The 6,701-nt window shown below is 42.0% G+C and overlaps 1 pseudogene across 1 annotated transcript; it reads right to left on the reverse strand.

Annotated features, from left to right (window-relative positions):
• Positions 1-598: 598 nt before the first annotated feature.
• Positions 599-1,663, reverse strand: LOC309664743 (interferon omega-1 pseudogene; annotated as a pseudogene). The gene has a single exon. The product of its transcript is annotated as an interferon omega-1 pseudogene (transcript).
• Positions 1,664-6,701: the final 5,038 nt, after the last annotated feature.

The following is a 6,701-nucleotide window of genomic DNA, read 5'->3' on the forward strand; positions in this document are numbered from 1 at the left end:
TATTCACCTGTGTTTCTTAAAGGCAATTCTACAGTCTGCCACTTTGATACTCGATTAATACATAAGACATGAACTAAATGAATGAATGAGTAGCTAAGTATTACGGTCCATTCCTCATTTTTTTTTTAGGAAACCAGGGATTGGATTTAGGTGTAAAGAATAAGCAGACTCAAGGAGTTTTCTTTGGTAAGAATTTAATAAATAAAAAATGCAAATTTAAGAAAATGGAAAGGTGAACATACTTTCTAAATCTTAATACAATGTAAAGACAAATATCTTTTATATGAAAATATACATATGATAATATACAAGAATAAACCTAAATAGATAAATAAACAATAAATAAATAAATAACATCAGGGCTGTCATCCCTTAGGGACTAACGACCCTGGAGCTGAACTTTTTAACATATCCTTGCTTAATACTACTGACAAAAACTTTGCTTAATTAATTCAATAAATTTTGTGGCTAAAGCAGAAATAAGAGCCTCTTGAAGTGATCAAAGGCATATGTGCATGGGTGATATGGCATCTCAGCCAATGAGAATCATTTCAAAGTGACCCCAGGTCACCATCCATAATTCTCTCTTTTTTTTTAGATTTATTTATTATTTATTTAATTTATTTTTGGCTGTGTCGTGTCTTAGTTGCGCCATGCAGGATCTTCATTGAGGCATGCAGGATCTTTTGTTGCTGTGCGCAGGCTTCTCTCTAGTTGTGGCATGTGGATTTTCGCTCTCTAGGTGTGTCGCACAGGCTCCAGGGTACGTGGGCTCTGCTATTGTGACGAGTCAGTTCCAGAGTGCATGGACTCTGTAGTTTGTGGCACGCAAGCTCTCTAGTTGAGACGCGCGAGCTCAGTAGTTGTGGCACACGGGCTTACTTGCCCCACAGCATGTGGGATCTTAGTTCCCTGACCAGGGATTGAACCCACGTCCCCTGCATTGGAAGGCAGATTCTTTACCACTGGACCACCAGGGAAGTCCCTCCATCCATAATTCTTAACCTTTCTTGCAAGTTGGTCGATGAAGAGAAGGATCTCATGATTCCCACTCTGACAATTTTCCAGGCACAATCACTGTACTTCTTCTCTTCAAGGTAGAGATGGATTCCCTGGAAGTACCTCCTCACGGCCAGTGTAGGGCCCGTCACTCCCAGGGCAGATTCTTCCTCTCCCATCGCCTGCACTAAGCAGGCGTCCAGGTCCTCCAGCTGCTGATGGAGTCCAGTGCGGAGTTTGTCCAGGGGGGAGGTGTCCCAGGCGGCAGAGGAGCGCTCTGTGTGGAAGAGGCGGAAGATCTGCTGGAGCATCTCGTGGAGGACAGAGATGGCCTGGGCCTTCGGGAGCTGGCTGCCATCCACCGTGTCCTGGGGGAAACCGAAGTCTTTTCTATCCTTCAGACAGAAGTGAGGGGGGATTCTCCTCATTTGGCCCAGAAGCATGAAGTTCTTCCTGCTAATCCACACGTGGTTCTGAGACAGGTTGCAGCCCAGAGATCCACCAGGGCCATAGCTGAACATCACCAGGGCGGTCAGTAGAGAGAGCACGAAGGCCATGGGGCAAATGAGGCTGCTGCTGGCCTGGCTGAGACGAGCGTCTGGAGGAAACTTGCGGGTAGGTTCTCTGATGACATTCTTTCTAAGCAAGGCCATTAAACAAGGAACATTTCTCTACACTGTTTTTTTTTTTTTTCATTTATGTATTCTCCATATGGTCTAAGACGATGTCCTCATTCTAAAACATTCATTTTGTAATAGAAGTTTAATTTTCCCAGTAAACTTCAGATATGTCCATCCAAATGGGTATTTATCAATCAAATAAGAAATATCTTTGTCTTAAAGTCAGAAGTGATGTAGGTGTGTAAATACATCCTCTCTCTCTCTCTCTCTCTCTCTGTGTGTCTCCTTTTCATGCATAAACATTGCTCTTCTCTGTTCCAGGAACAAATTTTTAACCTTGATCTTAGGCTCCATTTCTACCCTCTTACTTTACATCGGAAGGCAGGCTTCCTCAGTCCTTATGGTTTCTGTAGTTGCTTAGGGATTTACCAGACCACCTCTGGCAACTAAGCTTTTTGAAACAAAAAAAAAAGCTTATTTACTGTTTGAGTAACAGCAGAAGCTGATGATTATAAGTGAATAATCTTGTCTGATGTTTCTCTTCCTTCTAGAATGCGTTCGTGCAGGTGCATGTGGTTATGCTGCAGGGGACCACAAGGTCAGGACTATTACAGACATCACCCTTTCTTTCCATCATTTTCTTACTGGTGACCTATAGTCCTCCACAGGCTGGGCCAGTACCCCCACCAGGAATCCTGGCTCTCTTCAGAGAATATGGGTGTGGAGATCCTAACTCCAAGACAATTGTATTTCCCCAGCAGCACCTCACTCACAAGGGAGAGATCACTCCTAGTCACACCCTCTCCTCTAGAGTGACAGAGCCTCCTTATTAACCTCCTGGACTCCCTCCCGGAGGGCAGGCTCACCACATCCCGAGGACTTTAAAATCTCTTTTCTGTGGAGGGGCTTGTTTATTTGTTCGGAAAATAATTCATCTTCCAGGACCCTCACCCTTGCCCCTGGAGTGTTTGTGTGAAGGACCCTAGTCCTCAATGGTGACCTTCTCTTCTCCTGACCCATGTCCCCAGGTATCAAAAATGTCAGCAGCCCTCAGAAGCTGAGAGCAAAAGTATGTTTCCTCTAAGCAGGTAGAAGAATTATCCATTTCTAATTATTTCATCTTGAGCAGACACATAATTGTAATTTTGCCAAGTATAAATTTTATTATTGAATGCTTTTACTTAAACTGTTGAACACTTGTGATGCTCAGAGTTTCTGAGCTGGGGACAGGAGATTCAACGATGAAGTTTTCTCTCATTAGATGCGTATGTCACAGAAACCAGTGACCTTCAGTTGTTCAATCAGCTGATGCCACTGGGCTTCTCTGTTCCCCTCTGTCTCCCTCTGAGAATGCAGGGCAGTGAGGCCCAGGCTATTATGTCGGGGAGAAATAACCTTCCTTCCTTTATTTGTGTGTAATTTTTCATTTAAAATTTTGTAACTTCTTTTCCATTAGTGGCTAATTGGACAAGATTTGTCTTGCTGCTCCTGCATTTAGTTAGTTCTAATTCATGATGAGGCAAGAACAATAAAGGAAAGTAAAGAAAGGCAAAGGGGCTCCGGTCTCTATCATTTTCAAACTTCAGATATTTTGTTTCTCATTGCAACTTTCTCTAGAAAGTAAAATTTGAGAGTTGCTTTGTGGGTAAAAAGAAAACAAATATAAGTCTGATTGTCACAATAGTGAAAGGAGGAAAGTGATTTTCTGCTGACACAATGGCGTATTCTAACTTAGGAAACTTCAGTGCAGCACAGCTGGGGATGAGGCTATGGCAGAGGGCAAGGATGAGGCCAATATGAATAACAGGCAGGAACATGGCTACTTCTGCCAGAAGCTCAAAGAAGACCAAGTCTTGGGTCAATTGACTGCCTTCAGCTTTGCAAAACCAGCCGCCTGATTTTTCTTTCATTTAATCCATATGTGATCAGTTCTGAGGAGAGAGGGAAGAAGTCACACTCACAAGAGACTAACAACTGGAACCCCAGTTGTGAGAACACTAACCATCTCTGGCAGGATCGTGGAGATCACAATCTTGCTGAGCATCTGTCTAGGTGATAAATCCACTCAGGCAATAAGAAGAGTGCTTTGAGAAAACTTGAATTAAAAGAAGGGAATTATGATGATTCCAAAAGTTCCTGATCTTAATCTAGATAGAGTGATCCTGATATTAAAAAATAATAAGTGAATTGTATTGCATGATTATGGACTAGTCACTTTCTAAGTTTCTTAAAATATTAACTCAATCTTCTCAATGACCCTATTTGGATTCCATTCACTTATGTGGGATGAAATGTCAATCTGGACGGATGAACTCTTTCAAATGTACCAAAGATCCAAGGGCAAACCTTAGGGAGAGTCTTTATAATGACTTGTCTGGAAGAGCCCAGTAAAGAAAGGGAAGGATAGAAATGGAGGTGGAATTTAGGAACCAACGAGAGGCCATTGCATGAAATCAGTAGAGGGAGGAGAGTGGGATGACAAAGGATCCTTGATTCCGCTTCAGATGCCAGAGGATTGCTGTCTGTTGTTTTGTAGGGCAACATAAGGTGTGGTCTGAGTCAACTGAGAGGACTTCTAAATTCTGAGGAAAAATACACAAAATCCCTATTAAATGGTTGGAAGGGAGTAGATTTTTTTGCCAATTGAAAAAAGAAGTCTAAGATTTTATGAGTGATTAACTTTTGAGTTTTCTTGTGACTTTAAGAACCAAGAAAAAGCACCTAAGAATCTCCAGCCATATGAGCTCTGACTTTTCTCCTTTAGGACCTCACTCTTCCCAGGAGACCACTTCAGGTCAGCCCCCTGTTCTCATTCTCAATGAAGACACGTCCATTTCTCACCTCCAGCCCAGATGGGACATCCTGTTGTCTACTGATAGAATCCAGTGAACAAGCTCTTCTCTTTATTGTTCCAGCCATTGGTTCAGATGTGGGTACTGAGGAGACCTTATGTATGACCAAGACAGAAGAACATATGCCCTTCCTAGACAGAAGCAGTGAATGTTTTTAAAGAGTTCCTTAGCAGGGAGAGTCTGGCTTGATCTCCAAAGTCAACTACACTGCCTTGTATATTTGTTTTTATTTATTTTACTAGCCTCAACCTATTAAAAATCATAAAACAAAACTGTAGGGTAGGAATTAAAATATTATTAAAAACAGCATTAATTAATAAAATGAAATTTTAACAGTAATATAGGAGTGTTATTTGCTTATTTTTTGGACCCTAATTCTCAGGAATGTTTCCAAATCTTTAAATGTACCTACTCAATGCAGTTTGCACCAACTGGAAGTAGAAGAAAGATAGTTGATTCATGAATGTCCTCTTTGCAAAATGCCTAAGTTAAATAATTTTTCACAAAAATCTTTGTTTCTTTTAGAAATTGTAGTAAGTATGCACATTATTGATGTACATCCTGCTGGGAAGCCTCTACCCCACTGGTTGCTGAATGTATTAAAATCCCTGCCTCTGTCCCTTCTGTTTAAGTAATATTTTATTTTATTTTTTTTGTTGTTTTTCAAAGAGACTATATCAGGATTCATTTCAAGAGGTCCTTGGATTGCATTGTCCCCAGGAATATCTTTCCCTGCTCTGTGATAACTTGCTGGGTCCTAAGGAGGAAACAAGTTTGCAGCTGGCCATGAGTAACCTTTGTCCCTTCCAAGACTCCACAGGCTGCTGTGGTATCAGCGTCACCCATGCTGGGGACACTGCTAGTGGCCAGGCATTTTTGCAATAACCCTGTGCTCTCAGCATCCACTTCATCTTTTCGTTCTCTGAAAAGGAGAAACACTTGCCTCAATGCAGCTCATCTGTATTGTTCCATGTCCTGAGGACCTGCTGCTGTTCCAGTGAATGCTTTAAACATCTCTGCTGCTGACTTTCCACTCCACGTTTTCTGTACTTTGGGCTTTTTGAGCAAATGAGATCCTGAACAAGGTAAGCTCCTCCTAGTGCAATCAGCACATGGAAGTGTCCAAATAGAGGCACAGATGAGCTCCCGGATTCTCTACCAGTTCAGTGTTGGGCAGGGTTCCCTCCATTTACTGTGTTTCTCTGAGAGGCTGGACAGTCTGGACCTGCATTCCTTGGCAGCTGAAGAGGGTAGAGTCGTGGCTACCTTCACACCCTCACTCCCTGTGCTCACAGGATCCAGCTGTTTCAAGCTGGCGCTGCACTGAGATCGCCTGTCACAGCTCCAGGGGACCATGGATCCCTGTGCCCCTTCTCCAGTCACGCTGCCGAGGGACCTATGTGTGCTGTGTTAAGCCCTCCCTAAGTGCAAGATACTCTGCTAAGTGCTTTCAAATTTTGTAGTTCATTTAATACTCACAATAACAACTGTAAGAATACTTTTACCTTACTTTATATTTGAGGAAACTGAGGTTCAGGGAAGTTAGGTGGTTTCCTCAGGATCTCACTGATGTCCTGGCAGAATCCTTTATCATATATTATAAATAATTAAGTTTCATCTTGTGCGGTTCTCAAAACCTTTGCTTTCTTCTTCAATGCTTTCTGAAGATCCTTTTTCCCTGGTTCACTCCTAACTGCATTAGCCACTCCATCTCTGTGCCCTTTGCAGGCTCCCCTTCTCTTTCTCAGCCTTAAAAGTTGAAGGTCCTCCCTCATAAGCGTCAGGTCATCTCATTCTACACCCTTCTCTTAAGGAACGACATGACATACGTTACCATACCCTGATTTGCACAGTAATATCTCCAAGATGTACACTGTTGCAGATTCCAGAACCACATATGCATCTATGAATGGGAACTGTTTTTAGATGTTTGTCAGACACTTTATAGACTGCATCGGCTTTTCCCCTTCTTGACAGTCCTCACTCAAGCTTCTGGTGAGAGAATCCCTTGTCCTCTATTTCTCATTGTAACATGAAACATAATTGAAATTCATTAAGTGTGATTACTGTTTCTATATCTTTCTTTTCCAGACTGAAAGCTCCAAGAAAGTTCCAAGGCTTTGTATTTGCTTTTTTTTAACCTCTGTATTCTCAGAACTATCACCAAATCTGACAGAGAAATATGCCGTTTTAAAATATAACCAATTGGAAAAAAAAAATGAATGAGTGG

This window comes from Balaenoptera physalus, assembly GCF_965194825.1.
Source record: "Balaenoptera physalus genome assembly, chromosome: 7".
NCBI classification, from domain to species: Eukaryota; Metazoa; Chordata; class Mammalia; order Artiodactyla; family Balaenopteridae; genus Balaenoptera; species Balaenoptera physalus.